This window comes from Odocoileus virginianus, chromosome 32 (genome assembly GCF_023699985.2).
Source record: "Odocoileus virginianus isolate 20LAN1187 ecotype Illinois chromosome 32, Ovbor_1.2, whole genome shotgun sequence".
In the NCBI taxonomy this organism is placed as follows: Eukaryota; Metazoa; Chordata; class Mammalia; order Artiodactyla; family Cervidae; genus Odocoileus; species Odocoileus virginianus.
In genome coordinates, this window is record NC_069705.1 from 18,021,700 (window position 1) to 18,039,527 (window position 17,828).

The following is a 17,828-nucleotide window of genomic DNA, read 5'->3' on the forward strand; positions in this document are numbered from 1 at the left end:
CTACGGAGACAATGGGACCCAGACTGGACCCTGATCTCTAGGGGTTTTCCCTCCCACCCTGGTCCATACTTTCTGCTGAAGTCTCTGAGGCAGCTCTATTCCAGGAACAGACATCTCTAGGAATTTCTTTGAGGCAGTTAGTGGGAAGGTCAAAGTTCCTGAGTTTTTTGGGCCTTGGTTGTTTCCAGTTTGAAATAATCCCCAAGACAGACAGGCATGTTGACTGTGATAGTCGCTCAATCGTGTCCGATTCTTTGAGACCACGGACTGTAGTCCGCCAGGCTCCTCTGTCCATGGAATTCTCCAGACAAGGATACTGGAGTGGGCAGCCGTTCCCTTCTCCAGGGGATCTTCCCAAGCCAGGGATTGAACCCAGGTCCCCTGTATTGCAGGTGGATTCTTCACCACGTGAGCCACCACGGAAGCCCCAGGGTGGGAAGTTTTGCTCCCCTCCACAATTCTCTGCTGATCCATCTTTGTTGGAGAAATGACTGGCAGTCTATTTGTTTCAGGTCAACAAGGTCTACACCTTCCTGAAGAAGAGAAACCTGACCTAAATCTTGAAAGGAGATTCCAAGCAAAGAGAAGGGCAGAGCCAGTACAGAGGTGACGGATGACAAGTTGAGACCCATCAGCTGGAATGGGAGGTGAGAGGGGACAGGGGTTAGGACCGGGGGGCCCAGAGTTGTTGGCTGAAGTGGACGGGTGGATCCTGTAATGCACTGGGCCCCCGGGAAGCAGAGGAAAGACAGGTTAGATTAGCCGCTTGGAGACATTGCTCTGGTGGCCGCCTGGGGACCAGAGCAATGAGGGTGGAGGTGGGACACTGTGCTTAGTCATCAAAGGAAACAGTCCAGGAGAGAGGCGACCAGAGCCTGAATTACCGCAGGGGACAAAGCAGTGGACAGAAGGTCCCAGACCACCCTGCTGTCCCACAACCCAAGTGACATTTCTGTCTCCTCCTCACCACCCTTCGTCCTCCCTGCCCCCTGCCAGCCTTTCCCCAGCAGCTCCCCAGCTTCTGATGAGTGAGCCTCTGCAAGGCTCCCCTTAAACAGCAGGGAAGTCAGAAGTAGGAGAGGGGAAGAGACGGATCAGAGATGGAGCAGAGTCCCCACCAGCCTTCCTACCCTGAGTTCATATCCGATCACCACGTAATGTCATTTGCTCTTTGCAGGTGATTAAGACCATTACTTCTCTATTGGCTTAACTGAATTGCTCATCTAAACACGTATGAGGGGTTGTTGTACTGTTAGGGGTTCTGGTTTTTCTTCTCCCTCCTTTCCTTGCCCTCCTCTGCCAGGATCAGGGTTGTCCAGGTAAAGACTGACTGCGCCCCGGGTGGCGGCAGGCAGGGTGTCTGATAGCTCCCAAACAGGCTTCCACTGTGAGGGTTTCCACATTGAGAGCTTCTTCTTTGCTTCTAGAAATCACTTCAATAAGTACCTACCAGCTTAGATTCTTATGTAGACAGTATCTGCTGTGGGGATGGAAGAGAATACAAACATAACAAAACTGTTAAGAAACGGATCTATGGCTTTCCAGCTTTCTTACTCTTGTGTAATCAAAAGCACGGCATTTTTGAGCACCTGGCCTGTTGAAAGCACCGCCCCTGGGAGTGGGGCTGGTGGTGGGTGAGGGGACAGCCCAGCCATGAGTCCCGGGTGTTAGGTCCGCGGGCCCATGGAGCGCAGGGAGCTGCAGGGACTCTGCTCAAGGGACTGGGGCTTCTCGTGTCTGAACTGAGTTTTAAACAGTGAGTGGGTGTTTGACAGGCCGAGACAGCGTGACCGGTGGGATGGGGGGATTGGGGAGTGACCAGACGCAGCTGGGATAGTCACCTGCCGAGGCCCCGGCGCACCACACACGGGGGCTGGGCTTTGCTAAAGTACAAGCAACTGGAAGTCATTGAATGTGTGCAGAAGTGGTGGATTGTGTGTTTTCGGAAAGATAACTAGAGAGACATGAAGAGAGGGGAGTGATGAAAAGCAATCTGGAAGCTTTGAGAGGATGAAGGTGATGTAGCCTGCTTCAGGAGGTGGGATGGAGAGAAAGGGACAGTCTTGAAATATTTAGGATGTAGACTTGAGCTCTGTTGGCTGCTGACAGTGTAGGAAGGAGTAAGGCATGACAGCAAGCTTGCTGGTTTGGGGGAATAGGTCCCTACCATGCACTTGGATACCTGAGGAGAGGTTAATGCTTTTATAAACTGGTCATGTCAGGTGAATCAAAGGACGTTTCTCTGGTGGCTCAAACAGTAAAGAATCTGTCTGCAATGTGGGACACCAGGGTTTAGTCTCCAGGTCAGGAAGATCCCCTAGAGAAGGAAATGGCAACCCACTCCAGTACTCTTGCCTGGAGAATCCCATGGAAAGAGGAGCCTGGTAGGCTACAGTCCACTGGGTCGCAAAGAGTCGGCCACGACTGAGCGACTGACACTGTACTGTGTCAGGTGAGGCAGGATGGAATTGCCTACGGATTTGGCAGAAGGGAAAAGGAAGAGCTCAAGGAGGACTTGTGAAGAGAGACTTGTTCTTTGCGCCCAGGTGGAATCTGCTAGATCTCCTAATGTCTGCAGTGCTGCACTGGTGCCAAGCCCCGTATAAACTGGGAGTGAGTCAAGTGGGACTTGCTCCAGACCCCTACACGTGAGGCATTTCCGGGAGGCTGGTCGGATGACAGCACACGTTGAAGGCAGTGCTGGAGGGCCATTGAGTGGAACCTGCTAGAAGTCAGCCAGACCTTGGATATCAGGAGAGGCCCAGGTTGGAAATCCAGGCTGCAGACAATTACCAGATGAGGTGGCTGAGGCCAGGGGTGTGGGTGAAATCACTCAAGTAGAACTCCCAGACAGAAACCCAAGGAATAGCAGCATTTAGGGAGCAGCTAGGAGGTGGTGGCCATGAAGACTAGGGTGTGAAGAGGACAAGCAGAGAGCAGAGGCTGGGAATCAGCCACAGGCTGGACCAGGCTGGTTAAAGGGCAGGTTTCACCAGTGAAGCCAATGAGGGGAGGCCGGCAGAGTGTGAGGAGGCAGAACGGGGTTGGGGGGGGCGCGGGGAGGAGGGTGACGGGGGTGGTCAGCCCAAGTGACCAGGACTCTGGTGCCCCCGCCTGCATGCTAACTTCTCTGAATCCAGGCCCAGCTTAGTCTGCTCTGGGCCCATCCTTCACGGCTCTGAGGGAGGCCGCCATCTTGACCTTTGGGGGCTCGAGCCTCTGGGATCAGATGTAAAGCAAGGAGGGTCTATATCTTCCCTTCACTTGTCTCTGGATAAGAGCTTCTGGACCACAGGGCCAATTCCACTCTTTTTGTTTTGCACTGAAAGAAAAAAAAAAAAATCAGTGTAGATACCATGCAGTGATATTTCCAAGCATGGCTTTGATCTTGAGGTGGAAACATTCCAGGGGAAAAACAAGAAAAAAGCTCCTTAAGAATCTGCTGCTTGTTGGCTGAGAGATGGGGTGTTGGGCTGATTGGTGGAGGTCTCAACGCTCAGCAATCAGGGAAAAAGGCTCTCCTGTGGCCATCGGAGGACCTGAGTGGCGTGTTCTGAACCTGGCCGCTTGCTGCTGCCTTCCCGGCTAAGCACCTCTAACAACTACCATATGTCAGCTGGAAGTTTTACTTAAACAACAATCCTGATAATGCCATAAAAGGCTTGTATACCTAGGTTCACATCACAAGTGGAATCATGTTTTGTTTCTTTTTTAAAAAGATTTCCTTTTTTGATGTGAACCATTTTTAAAAGTCTTTATGGAATTTTACAACACTGTTTCTGTTTTATGTTTTTTTTTTTTTTTTTGGCCGCGAGGCGTGTGGGATCTTACCTCCCCAACCAGGGATCAAACCTGCACCCCCTGCATTGGAAGAAGTCTTAACCACTGGACCACCAGGGAAGACCCTGAAAGCATGTTCTATATGTGCAAACAAATTTAAAATACATTTGTATGAAGTTTGAAATTCACTTCTGAAGATTTTAATGAGAGGCTGTGGTGGGGCAGGGTTAGAGAATTTAACAATAACCAAAAGACTCCACAAGTCAAATTACTCTCTTACATTTTCTGCTTTGCATAATCACAATGTAAACAATGTATATGTTCGTATTAATGTTCATTTCTTTGGTTAAATAAAAATTCCAGTGGACAGGAGGTAGCTTTTATAGGTTCTTAACTATGAATGAAGTGAGACAGGGTAGTTTTTAGCCTGAGATAAATCCAGGAAAATTGCATTCATTTTGGTGGATTGGAAGCAAATACAGGTTTTTTTTAGAAAAAGTAAAGAAGCATTGGGGCTTCTCTGGTGGCTCAGTGGTAAAGAACCCTCCTGCCAATGCAGGAGACATGGGTTTGATCTCTGGATGGGGAAGATTCCCTAGGGAAGGAAATGGCAACCTATTCCAGTATTCTTGCCTGGGAAATCCTGTGGACAGAGGAGCCTGGCAGTCCATGGGGTCACAAGGGAGTCAGACACAACTTAGTGACTAAAACAACAACAACAAAGAAGCATTGAACCCACACATTTTTTTTTTTCCAGGAAACGGGTATTTTCTAATTGATCAATGATGCAAACAGTTCATGTCCACATTCCCTTCATCTTATCAATTAAGAATATATTCCATCTGCTGTTCTTCCTCTCACCTCCTATCTTGTTAATCTCATTACGATAGAATTACTAAATGATAATAGCCAATGATGGTTTCTGATCAGGTGAGGAGGCTCGAATGAATACAGAGATGAAGGGACATCCAACCAGTGTGACTGAAGGACGACAACTCATATATGGGAAAATCTAGGGGATCTCATTTTGACAATATTATTTTGACAACTCTTTCTCCTCTTTTGATTTTTTTTTTTTCCCCTTCTGGACTGAACTTGAATCACTGGGGTCATTTTTGTTTGGATGCTGTTCAGTTCTCATTTACTTACTGAGCACGTATGCATCATGCACTGTGCTAGACGCCTGGGAAGAGGCAGGCTTTTATAATCCACTTTCTGGTATCATCTCAGGTGAATCTCAGGATGGACTCACCTATGGGTCTGGCAGAAGGCAAACGGAAGAGCTAAAGGAGGGCGTATGAAGGGAGACTTGGCCTTCATGCCCAGATGGAATCTGCCAGTCTTCCCCTGGTGCCAGTGACAGTCTACTGTATAAAGTGTGGCACTCTCCCCAGACCCCAACAGAGACATTTCTGGGAGCTGCAGGGACTGCGCTGGGGCCATCGGCTATACAAGCTGGTCCTTGAGGCCAGCGTCTCAGATCCAGATGAAGGATAACAGAAAAATCCTGTTTGGTTCAATTCTCTCTCTCTGACCTGCACTGGAAATACTCTTTGAGAGTCTCCCAGTTGAAACTTTCCATTATATGTGATGGGAAAAATGGAAATTACTCTTTTCTTCCCCCCTTTTTTAAGGGCTTCCAAGGTGGTGCTAATGGTGAAGAACCTGCCGGCCAAGGCAGGAGACATAAAAGATGAGGTTCAATCCCTGGGTCAGGAAGATCCCCTGGAGTAGGAAAAGGCAACCTGCTCCAGTATTCTTGCCTGGAAAGTCCCATGGACAGAGAAGCCTGGTGGACTACAGTCCATGGGGTCACAAAGAGTTGGACACGACTGAGCGCACGCATTTATTTGGCTGCTCTGGTCTCAGCTGCAGCCCACAGGATCTTCGTTGCAGCTTGGGGCTCTCTAGCTGTGGCGTGTGGGATCTAGTTCCTTGACTGCACTGAACACGGGCCCTCTGCCTTGGGAGCTCGGAGTCTTAGCCACTGGATCACCAGGGAAGTCCTTTTTTCTTACTTGTCATGGCTACAAGAATCACACAGAGATGTTTTTCAAACCAAAATACTGGGGACCTTATTGCCTCCAAACTTTCTAGTCAGAGATGGAAGAGCTAAATGTATGGGAAAAGCACATTGCTAGTTTAATCATTCCTTTTTATTTGCTGAAATGCAAGGTTCAGATGATCCTGATTCAGAAGAGGGAGCTCGGTGTGGGGCTGTATCAGAAGATTCCAACCCAATGACATTTTGTTCCAGAATTAAGGTCTTAAAAATGAATGTAGCTTCAATTTCATGTGGTGAAACAAAATGGGTATTTGAGGGAATTCCATGGCGATCCAGAGATTAGGTTCTGCACTTTCACTGCCAATGGTGTAGGTTCAATCCCTGGTCGGGGAACTGAGATCCTGCAAGCTGCACAACACAGCCAAAAGGAAAAAAAGGAAAATCTAAATTAAAAAATAAAATGGGAATTTGAGAACAGAAATGTAATACTGGTTATGAATTATGATAACACTGGCCATTTATGAGCCCTTACCACGTTTCAGGTTTCCTGTTAGCTGCCTTATATACCAGCTCTCGAAGCTCAGTCTTATCGTCAGTCACAGAGGTTAGCTAGTTCTTGAGGTCAGGTTGTCTGCTTCTCCTCAATTTCCCGCTTGTCCTGTTCACGTCTGCTCTGTTCATCTTAATGTGTACACATCTTTATCTTAACCCACTTCAAGTTTCTTTTGGAAAAAGGCAACATCCTGATGAATGAAATACATTTTTGGAATGACTTTTTTAGAGTGATCGATTGTTAGGGTTTTAGTTTGTCTCAAATTCTAAAGAATTTATGGCTTTCCTGAAAGACACCAGCCTTTCTTGTTCAATTATTCTGCTCATTTCTACTTTGTAAACAGTGCTCTTTTATGTAAACAAAGTTGGAAAGCCTTGATCTGGGTCCTGCAGGGCCCTTCTTCTGTTACTAAGTGTACACTAGGGTCCTCAGCTTAGTTCTACTTACAATCTTTCGACTTTAGGATGGTGTGAAAGTGATATTCAGCAAGCAGAAACCGTACTTCGAATTCTGAATTTTCATCTTTTCCTGGACTAGCGGCACGCTCCCCGGTGATGCTAGGTGAGGGCAGCGAGCCTCTGCTCCTGGTCAGCCCTGTGATCACGTGGGTGAACAATTAGTAACTGACAATCAGTCTAGACCCACACGACCACCCTGTTTTTCTCTTTCAGTACAGTGTTAGTGAATGACATGAGAAGCTTTGTGTTATAGGATTCTGCCCAACCGTAAGCAAATATAAGTGTTCTGAGCGTGTTTAATGTCTGATTCTTTGAAGCCCCATGGACTGTAGCCCACCAGGCTCCTCTGTCCATGGGAAGTATCCAGGCAAGAATACTGGAGTGGGTTGCCATGCCCTCCTCCAGGGGATCTTCCCAATCCAGGGATTGAGCTCAGGTCTCCCTCATCGCAGGCAGATTCTTGACCAACTGAGTCACCAGGGAAACCCGACTAAGCACACAAGCTGAAGTATTCTGAGCATGTTTAATGTAGGCGAGACTAAGACATGATGTTCTGTAGGTTGGGTGTATTAAATGCATTTTCAACTTAGGATGGGTGTGTATCAGGAAGTAACCCCACTGCAGCTGAAGATTTGTATTGTCTGGTGGGGCTTCAGAGAGGCTCTGGCATTTCCACACCTGCCTGTGGATCATAAGCGACAGGTGGGGTGGATTGTGGTCTAGAAAGAAGTCTGGCTCACTCTCCTTTATAATATAAATAATGTGTTTTCACATATATATAATCTTTACACTTGTACTTTATGGACAATCTATATGTGTGTGCCTGTAAGTACAGTTATATATCTGATCACTTCTCTAAGCTGTTTCATTTCTCCCTGAGTCGCCCTCCATAATTATGCAAAATACTGTGCACAGTAACCTAACTGAAATAGAAACTATTCAAAGAGAATTTAGGTGTCTTTTGTTGTTGTTGAGAATTTAGATTTCCAGAGGGCAGTTGCCCAAGGGACAAGGACTCTTAATGAGGACTCCAAGAGGATCGACCACCACCTTCACTCGAGGGCAGAAGCCTTCTCTGGCTGGCAGCTCCCTCCCGTGACTCAGGTGGTGGTTAAGCAGGGATGGATGCTCCCTCTGGGGCTGGGGTCCCGTTGTCTGCCCCACGCATGCTGCCTTTGGGAGAGGCAGGGAAGGGACATCAGGTCAGGTCATGGCTCAAAAATCCGTGCTGTTGACTTACAGATCCTCTCAGGAACTTCCAGGTACCTTAAAGCAAACTGCACATCAAAGCAAGTGGCCCTGAGACTCTGAAGCGGAAGGCAGCTCAGTATCCCTAAATGTAGCTCTGTTATCAGAAGGGCCCTTATGGGGTGAGGGGCTGAGGTAAAACCAGTACGTTCTGACTTGCTGTTGGCGTTTGTGTTTTAACATTGTACACTTTGGTGAGTTCTTGTTTTGACCTGGTGAAGCTAGGAGTAGATGGTGGTGGGGGGATGGACCTTAAAGTGAAGGGAGGATTTTCATTCATTTTCTGATAATCATACTAATCATACTGCCTGCCTTGCCTGGAAAAATGCTTGTTTGTAGTGTCTAGTAGTATAAAATAAAACCAAATAGTCTTTGTGTATTCACACTGGGGCCTCAGTTATTTAAAAATATGGATAGGAAAAAAATCAATAGAAAGTATAATTAAATAGTACCAGTGACTTCCTCATGTTGAGGCAGTGTCTTTTTTCCCAACTATTGTACTAAATGGGACATATTTATAATGAAACTGAAATATGGGGGGGGGGGGAACCTACCCTGTTTTGCAATTTATGCCACACATTTTGTCTGAAAATTCCATCAAATGTAGTATCTTCAAACCTGGGGGTAGTGTGTCACGTGGAAAGCTTTTACTCATCAGAGACTGTGAGTTCTAGCATATGGGGGGCTGATGTACAGCCCAGGTAGAGGACCCTTGAGCTTAAGACAGATCGTTTAGGGGATCTCTGGAGAAAGAGAACCAGGAATGGCTTTCTCGACATAAGAGAAGTCATTTTGGGCTCTAAGAGTAGCCACAATGTTTGCCTTAATGTGGCTCAGTAATTAATGATGCTAAGGGAACAAAGGAATACAGGAACCGAGAAAAGACAGTCAAATAATAGTGAAATGAGAAAGCAGAGTCCTAGCTCTTTCTCAAGGGATATACATAATAATGTTGATATACCTTTGAGTTCTGCAGGAACTAAGGCTCCTTTCCATGTGGAAGACAGAAAAAGTGCTGACTCAACCCTCCTGACTTCAATCAACTAAAGCTTGGCCTCTGTCAATCTTTGCCCCAATTCGATACTGAATTTTCTATTCTATGCTGAATTTTCCTCTGCTCAAAGACCTTCATGAGTATGTATGCACCTTTAGCTGAAGACTTCCCCAGTTTTGCTCTTCAGAGAGACACTGCTTTGGGAGAGATCCCTAGTGTTCCTACCTGCTGCAAGCAAGCAGTAATAAATCTCTCCTTCTACTGATCTTTGGCTTGGTTTTGTCTTCTGGCCTGACACCTGTCAAGAGAAAAACCCAGTTTTCAGTAACAAGCTGATGGTTTCCAGACTTCTTCATTAATCTGGGTATGACCCTCCTGTGAAGGCCATGACTGCAAGACTCTGGCTGGAATCAGAAGGTGAAGGGAGTGTCAGCAGCCACCCACTATTGTGAATGGATAATGGGACGTGGGTCTCCTGGGTGTATCAGATTGAATCGATTCCTCACGGTGGCTTCCACATCCTTTATTAACCTACCGGATACTGGAAAATAGTCAAAGTTAATTTTCTTTTTTTTTTCCAAAGTTAATTTTCAAAGCAGTATTCATTTAAATTCATTTAAAAAAATACACATAACACACAAAACTCATAGCACTCTTGGAAATGGGAGAGGATTTGTGAAATAAAATATATATGTAGTTCTACAGGTTGGGATCCACCTCTTTCAGATTAATAAAAATAAACAGGCCAACCATGACAACTTTTAAGCTAAATATCCAAGGAAGCAGTGGTAAAGAATCCGCTTGCAATGCAGGAGACGCGAGTTTGATCCTTGGGTCAGTAAGATCCCCTGGAGAAAGAAATGGCAACTCACTCTGGCATTCTGGGAAATCCTATGGACAGAGGAGCCTGGTGGGTTACAGTCCATGGGGCTGCAAAGAGCTGGACATGAGCAAGCTCTGGGAGATGGTGAAGGACAGGGAAGTCTGGTGTGCTGTAGTCCGTGAGGTCGAAAAGAGTCAGACACTGAGCGGATGAACAGCAACAATAGTGACTGAAAGACTTTTCAGCTCGTGAGTGTGAGGGTGGGTGTGGCAGTGATGGTGATGGTGGCCAGGATCACCTGGCATAAATCACTCAAGGCTTGGTTTCCAATAAATATAACATAATGGAGATTTGGATCTAAAAGTAAGATCAGTGTTTTCTCTCTTAATTATCTTCTCCACAGGAAATGAGGGTGTTTCATTTCAGATTCTAGAGACTCGGATAAATGAAAAGATCCTGAAAGTCAGGTAGACAGACAAGCAAATTGATTTCCAGTCGACTGGAGTATTAGACACAGACCAGATGTCCCTTGGCCTCTGCTCCCCTTTCCTGAGAGTTGTCCCTGCTCAGACCCAGGGGCAGTCACACTTGGTCCACAGGATCCGGCCTTCCTGGGTAGAGTCGGATGGGACTGGCAGTGGGACTAAGAATCTCAATCCTGAGAGTTTTGCACTGGGGCTGTGAGATGCTATTTAGTCATCACTGCAGGGCAGTGAATGGAGGACTGGAAACTAGGGAGCGAGGGCGGGCACGCGGCCAGGGGCCCGCAGCCGCAGAGGTGGCTGCTTTGCTCAGCGACCAGCCAAGCAGACAATTAGAGAATGCAAGCGAAGGGCGCTGGCTGCCAGCTTTCTGGGCCAGTCCTCCGTGGGTCCCAAGGCAGGCTGGATGCCCTTGGATTCCATCAGCCACCTCGAGAGCCTTCCATAAAAGCCTTTTTGCTTAAACTAGTTTGAAGTGATGCCTTTACTTTGTGACCCAAAAAGTCTGGACTAGAAAAAAATGGTAACCAAAGCAAAATGCATAACTTAATCAGGAACTAACAGTGAGAAAGAAACATAAACGGAAGCAGACATTAAGAATACATTAGTCATTTTTCCCTGATAAAAACTTTAGAGCAGTCATTTTTAGCTTTGGGGGTGTTAATGGTTAGAATTGTTTAAGAAACTCATAGAAGTCACAGACCCTCTCTTTAGAAAAAAAACCCATATTTTGCATATAATCCATGGACCACAGATTAAATACTTAGGTAATTAGTGTTTTGATTTGAGCCTTAATAAATGGGCTTACATATGTGTTGCTTTCATTATACCTCCCAATTATATTATAAGCTTCTTTGTAAAGGATAAAAGATTTGTTTCCTTGTAAATTTAGTTTATTACCAGATGGATCAAATGGTACTGTTCAATGAAGTTATTATTATCTGTTAAACTACTGGATATATATTTTATCAAAATACTTTATAATGGGACTTCCTAGGAGGTCCAATGGTTAAGACCGTGCTTCCAATGCAGGGGCTGCAGGTTTGAACCCTGGTCAGGAAACTAAGATCCCACATGACATGGGGCACAGCCAAAAAAACACCCAAAAAAACCCCCCAAAAAACCACTTTGCAACATTGAAAATACTTTTTTCAATTACTAAAATACTTTTTGCATACAAACCATGATTTGTGCCCCAGAACATCATTAGTCATCAAAGAAATACAAACCAAAACCATAAGACACCACTACTTCATATCCACTAGAATGGTTAAAATAAAACAGACAAATATTACCAAGTGTTAGGGAGGATGTAGAAAAACTGGAGTCCTTGTTTGTTCGTGGTAGTAATGTAAATTGTGCAACCACTGTGGAAAACATTTTGGCAGTTCCTCAAAAAGCACAGGACTTCTCTGGTGGCACAGTGGGTAAGAACCCTCCTGCCAACGTAGGGGACGCAGGTTCGATCCCTGGTCTGGGAAGATTCTACATGCTGCAGCGCAACTAAGCCCTCAAGCCACAAATAACGAGCCTCTGTGCCGCAGCCACTGAAGCCCAGCTGTCTAGAGCCCACGCTCTGCAACTGGAGAAAACCCAAGTGCAGCGGCAAAGACCCAGCAGAGCCAAAAATAAACAAATAAAGTAGTGTGTACATGTCAATAAATATATAGAGCAGTGTGTACATGCTGATCTCAGGCAAAATTTTTAAAAAGAACCTATAAGATCTCTAAAAAAAAAATAAAGCTAAACATAGTTACCACATGACCCAACAATTCTACTTCCACTCCCAGGTATGAATCAGAGAAATTAAAACTTGTCACACAAAAAACATGTGCATACTCATACCAGCATTATTTATAATAGCACAAAAAAAGTAGCAGCAACCCAAATGTCCATCAACAGATAAATGGATAAACAAAATGAGGTATTATCTATATGCTGGAATATTATTCAGCCATAAAAAAGAATAAGTATCAATACACCATATAACTTACATGGCCTTTGAAAACATTATGCTAAATGAAAGAAGCCAGTCACTGAAGATCACATATTATATGATTTCATTTATGTAAAATGTCTAGACCAGGCAAATCCATAGAGACTGAAAATAGATTAGTGGTGGCCATACTTAAAGAGGAAGCACTGCTAATGAGTATGGGGTTTTCTTTTTGTAGGATGAATTATGCCTCAAACTGCTCTGGAAAAATCTTCACTGGGGATCTCAAAAGCAGCTCAACCTCAGGAGTCCAATGATAAATTCTTGCTCTTTCACATCAACCTTGTCCTTTTTCTATGCTCTGTGGAGCTCAGAATGGACCACAGTGCATCTACTTATGCAAAGTGGAAACCCCTGGGTCACGCTTGGCATCTTGTCTCTGCCCCGCCTGCCTCCCCTCAGCAAGATTTATTTTAGTTCATCCATCCCTGAATCTTTTCATTTTTATCTCATAAATCTCTCCTTACTTTTTCCTCTTGTCCATACCTTATTATTACATACCAAGCCTACATACAAACATCTCTTGCTAACAAAGTTTCTTTCTGGCCTCTTTACCCACTCTTGCCCCTCTTCAACCTACAACCAGGCAGTAGCTGACAGGGCTGGGCTGCTCAATAGATGGACCAGACTCGTGCTGGTCCCACAAAGCAGGCCACCAAGAAACCGAGGCAGGGAGCCTGCCATGTCCTGCCTGCTGTCTGTGGGGCACAGTGGGTGTTGACCCAGGACCTTGCTTCAGACATAAACTAAGAGCCTCCCAGGTGGTGCAGCAGTAAAAGAACCCGCCTGCCAGTGCAGGAGACACAAGAGACATGGGTTCCATCCCTGGTCGGGAAGATGCCCTGGAGTAGGAAATAGCACTCTCCAGGACTCTTGCTTGGAGAATTCCATGGACAGTGGAGCCTGGCGGGCTGCCATCCATGGGGGCACAGAGAGTCAGGCTCGACTGAGCCCATGCCACTCGGGGGAGGACGCTGACTGCATGCTGACCACGGGCATGCAGACCCCAGACGGGTTCGAACCAGAAGACGGATGATTAAGATTCCCAAAACATCATCCTGTTATCCCACCACCAACCAATCAGAAGAATGTCTATGCGTTGATCACAAACCTGTGATCCTTACTCCTAATGCTGCCTTAAAAAAAGCCTTTGCTCCAAAGCATCAGGGAGTTCAGGTCTTTTGAGTGTGAGTTGTCCATTCTCCTGGATTTGTGTCCTGCAAATAAATGCTACACTTACCTTCACCACAAAAAAAAAAAAAAAATTGAGACAAGCTTTCTTGAAAAATTTTGTATTTTGTATCAGTTAGGATACAAAATTCCTGCAGGTAATAGAAATCCCAGCTAAGACAGTGAGAAAATATATTATCTCTCCTAACAAGTTCAAGGTTAGGTAGGCCCTAAGGTTAGGCTCAGCCATGTCTTGAAGCGCCTATGTTTTTCCTATCTTTCCATTCTGCTTCCTCCCCTCGTTGTGGCAAGGGGGCTGTCAGGAGCAAATATGCAGCCTACTCCCCTAAACACATCCTGTGATAGAAGGAAAATCTCCTTCCCAACTATAAGTTCTTCCCTGAGTTTGAGTTGAGCAAATCTAAGCTACTTGTGCACTTGTGGGCCAGGGAAAGGCCAAAAACTGTTGGCATGGACTGTCTGAGGCTTACTTGTGGATTACGTGGACAGCTGAACAAAATTTGAGAATCTGCTGAGAAGGAGGAAGAGGAGATAGATGCTTGCCCCTGATCTAATATGGCTCCTCTTTTATATAAAGCTTGAAATATAGGGAAGGGGCCTTTGTATACTGCAGAAAGAGGAAGGTAATTTAAGCAAAACAGTCACACTACAGTATGACTTTCCCCCTTATTTCAGTATTCAAAACTCAAACGCATTTGATTTTCTGTCATCCGGCACAAACTAACTTTAATAATTTGTATATAATTAAGTAAAGGGCTTTCTAATTTTTCTTATTACATTATGATAAAGTTAAAACGTAAAAGCTGGTGTGTGGGATCAGGTGTGGGTCATTCTTTTCCCAATTAAAAAATATACTGAACATGATGGCAGAGTTTCACTGGCTACAGGAGTAAATAAAAAGTCACAGTCTTTCCTTCTGGGCTGTAAGCATTTAAGCAATATATTGCTTAAATCTACAATTATGCCAGCCTTAAGTAAAAAAGAAACATACTTTAGGCACAGTTACAGGATAAGTTGAAAGATCTGAAACCAACTCTTCAGATAATGGACTTAGGCACATTATAGGTAGTTAAGTCATAAAATCTACTGTATTAAAAATTAAGCATGTCTAACCCAGAAATAAGGACTTTTGGGTAATCTTTATAAAAATGAGGCTACTGATTTTAAAAAAGTACTTACGTCACTAGTAAGCACTGAGGTCTAGGTAATTCATCTGCCTGTACCTGTGTGCGGTTGGCAGCTGCCGGTTATATCAAACTGTGGAAACTTTCCTCCCCTGTGTCATCAGGATCTGTCGATGGCCAGTTAAAGAGAAAAGTAAGTTGAAGAGAAAAGCAAGTTAAAATGGGGAATCATAAAATTATAATAAATATCCTTATAACTTTATTTTTAACTTAAAACATATACAAGTTCATTCATCCATCATTCCTTTGATATCAGGCTAAGGCCTCTTCTCTGAATGGGGTCTGATTGGGGGGCACGTAAGATATCCATTAGCACAGCAAGTAGCCTTGTCAATTTTAGTTTCAGCGCAGTGAGGGCTCAAGACACTTGTGGAGCAGACCAAGGGCAGAATTCTAGATTTTGCCAACCCTTTCCTTCCACCCAAACTTCCACATTTGTTCTGGCCACACTTAATTCCACAGCACCTTTTTTTCCTGATACCAGGTCTTTCTCAAGCATTCAACGTAATTTCAAAGAGATTACGACTCTATTCACACTCATATTTGATTGATTTTGGTAATACTGCATTAAATTATGTAATTACTGAGTACAATTTGCATAAACAAGTTTGGGAACAAGTGATTGACTTTGAAAAGCATACAACTCAGGGAGAAATGTGACTAGCCCATCAGGAACTGGCCTACTTACTAGCTGTAAAAAGTTTGTGGGCCTTCCTCACCATTTTTCACAGAGAACAGAGACTGGTTCAAATGTCTGAACCATAGGAAAGCAGAGTCGGTTTAAGAAGATTCAGAGACTTAGCCCTCAAACTCACATGAAGTTACCGCAGACACTGTTTCAGAAAGGATGTTAATAACGATCTGGCCAACCTTCCTTTGCTATTAATAGGTCCCTAGCGGGACCAGCAATGCTTCTCTGAGGGAGGGTGCCGTGCCTGAGCCCCCATCTGGATGTGTGCAGGGGCACTAGTTCTACCCCTGGTAAATACTCTAAAATATAAAATATACCTATCTTCCTTTGAAGGAAGCAGGCGAGGAACTGTTCCTAGTTTACGTTTAATAAAACACTTAAGTCTAAAGTAGCCTTAATATCGGTTGGATTACTAAGGATAATAAAATTCTCTAGGAGAACCCATCTGCTAGCCAAAAGGGGGGAAAAATGATCCTGTTTCCTGGTGCCCTCTTGTGATAAAACAGCAGGTCTACAGTGGGATTATAAACCTTTAAGATTAAATTATCTTCATTTACCTTCATTAGGATTTGAACACTAAGAATTAGACAGCAAAATGATAAAAGAGGTGGTGCTTGAGGGTAAGCCATGGAATTAGAAGTATTTCCTCTCTACCCTCTTAATGTCTAAAATGAAATTATATTACTTTTAGAAGTAAAAACAACAAAAATACCAACACAATTTACCACCACACTTAATTAGTAATAATAAGCAGAAGCAGTTTAAAGTTCTAGACAGAATGACTTGTAGTCTTAACCTTAATCCCTCTTTGAGTAATTCTTATTGAATTCAGTGGGAAGACCAAATAATTCTTTTAAAATGTTCCTATTGTTTTGTCTCAGGCTGTTTAAAAATTTTTGAGATAAAAAGCAAGCAAGACAAATCCACAGCTGTTTTCCCACTAGCATTCAGGAAGCTCACCAAGTTATAGAATCTCTATCTTAAAAGGTTTAACTAGCTTTCCTAATGGCAGCACTGAGTTGGGTTAAAGGTTATGAACTCTGGAGCTGAAATGCCACTGACTAGCTGAGTGACTTTGCTGCTAAGTCGCTTCAGTCGTGTCCGACTCTATGTGACCCCATAGACAGCAGCCCACCAGGCTCCCCTGTCCCTGGGATTCTCCAGGCAAGAACACTGGAGTGGGTTGCCATTGCCTTCTCCAATGCATGAAAGTGAAAAGTGAGAGTGAAGTCGCTCAGTCATGTCTGACTCTTAGCGACCCCATGGGCTGCAGCCTACCAGGCTCCTCCGTCCATGGGATTTTCCAGGCAAGAGTACTGGAGTACTTCAAGATTTTTATTAATATTTTCTACTAAGCCTAGACAAGTTAAGTTAGTATTAGTCACTCAGTCATGTCTGACTCTTTGTGACCCCATGGGGAGTGCCTGCCAGGCCCCTCTGTCCATGGAATTCTCCAGGCAAGAATACTGGAGTGGGTGGCCATGCCCTTCTTCAGGGGATGTTCCCCACCCAGGAATCAGTTGGGTTTTCTGCATTGTGGGCAGTTTCTTTACTGTCTGATCCACCAGGGAAGCCCAGACAGGTTAAACAGGGGCTTAATGAAATTCATGCTAAACTTAGGACAAGTAATCTAAATGTCTAAGAAGACAGGGTTTACACAAGGTAAGGAGATGAAGATCTTGAATAGGGAATTCCCAGCTGGTCCAGTGGTTGGGACTCCATGCTTTCACTGAAGCAGGCCTGAGCTCAATCCCTGGTCAGGAAACTGGGATCCTGCAGGACGTGTGGCCAAAAACAAAAAAGAAATCTTGAATGATGTCATAGGTGTGCCCATTAATATACAGCAGTCCTTCCTAAAGCTTCCCCAGAGTGTGGGGGCCCCTAAGAGATGCTGACGGTGCACTAGGAGGAACCCAGGTGGAAATGATGTGTGTTTGTGTATGCTGGCAGTTTTAGAATATGAATATCGATTCTTGGATGTTCCAAGAACGTCAATTCTTGGCTCTTTCAAAAGGCGGAGCCTAATCATCCCCCTTGAGTGTGAGATGGACTCAGTGACCTGCTTCTAACAGATAAAATGAAGCGCAAGTGGTGGTGTGTAATGTTGGAGACTAGGTCTTTGCTTGCTTGCATCTGGAGGAAGCTGAGGAAGCCAGCTGCCCCATCCTGAGAACAACTCAGCAGCCGTGTGAGAGGCTTACATGTGTGGAACCGAAGGCTCCTGCCACCCGCCATGTGAGACGGCTTTCTTGGAGGTGGACGCCCCTTTCCCTGCCCCCAGCCCCAGTTAAGCTTTCATTTGACTGCAGTTTCTGGCTTGAGGGAAACCTCATGAGGGGCACTGAGCCACTCCTAGGTCTGATCTGAAGAAACCACAAGTTCATTGTTCTAAGCTGCTGTATTTTAGGGTTACTTTCTACACT

The 17,828-nt window shown here is 44.8% G+C and overlaps 1 long non-coding RNA gene across 2 annotated transcripts; it reads right to left on the reverse strand.

Annotated features, from left to right (window-relative positions):
• Positions 1-5,914: 5,914 nt before the first annotated feature.
• LOC110150695 (uncharacterized) lies at positions 5,915-14,696 on the reverse strand. 2 transcript variants are annotated; one of them, XR_011485120.1, is made up of 6 exons: positions 13,451-14,696; positions 9,264-9,336; positions 7,847-7,969; positions 6,786-6,932; positions 6,318-6,528; positions 5,915-6,193 (listed from the first exon to the last, which is right to left on the reverse strand). It is a non-coding gene; the product is annotated as an uncharacterized lncRNA (long non-coding RNA). The 2 variants fall into 2 exon arrangements; XR_011485121.1 differs by lacking the exons at positions 6,786-6,932; positions 7,847-7,969 and having other exon boundaries at positions 9,191-9,336.
• Between the last annotated feature and the right edge of the window lie 3,132 nt (positions 14,697-17,828).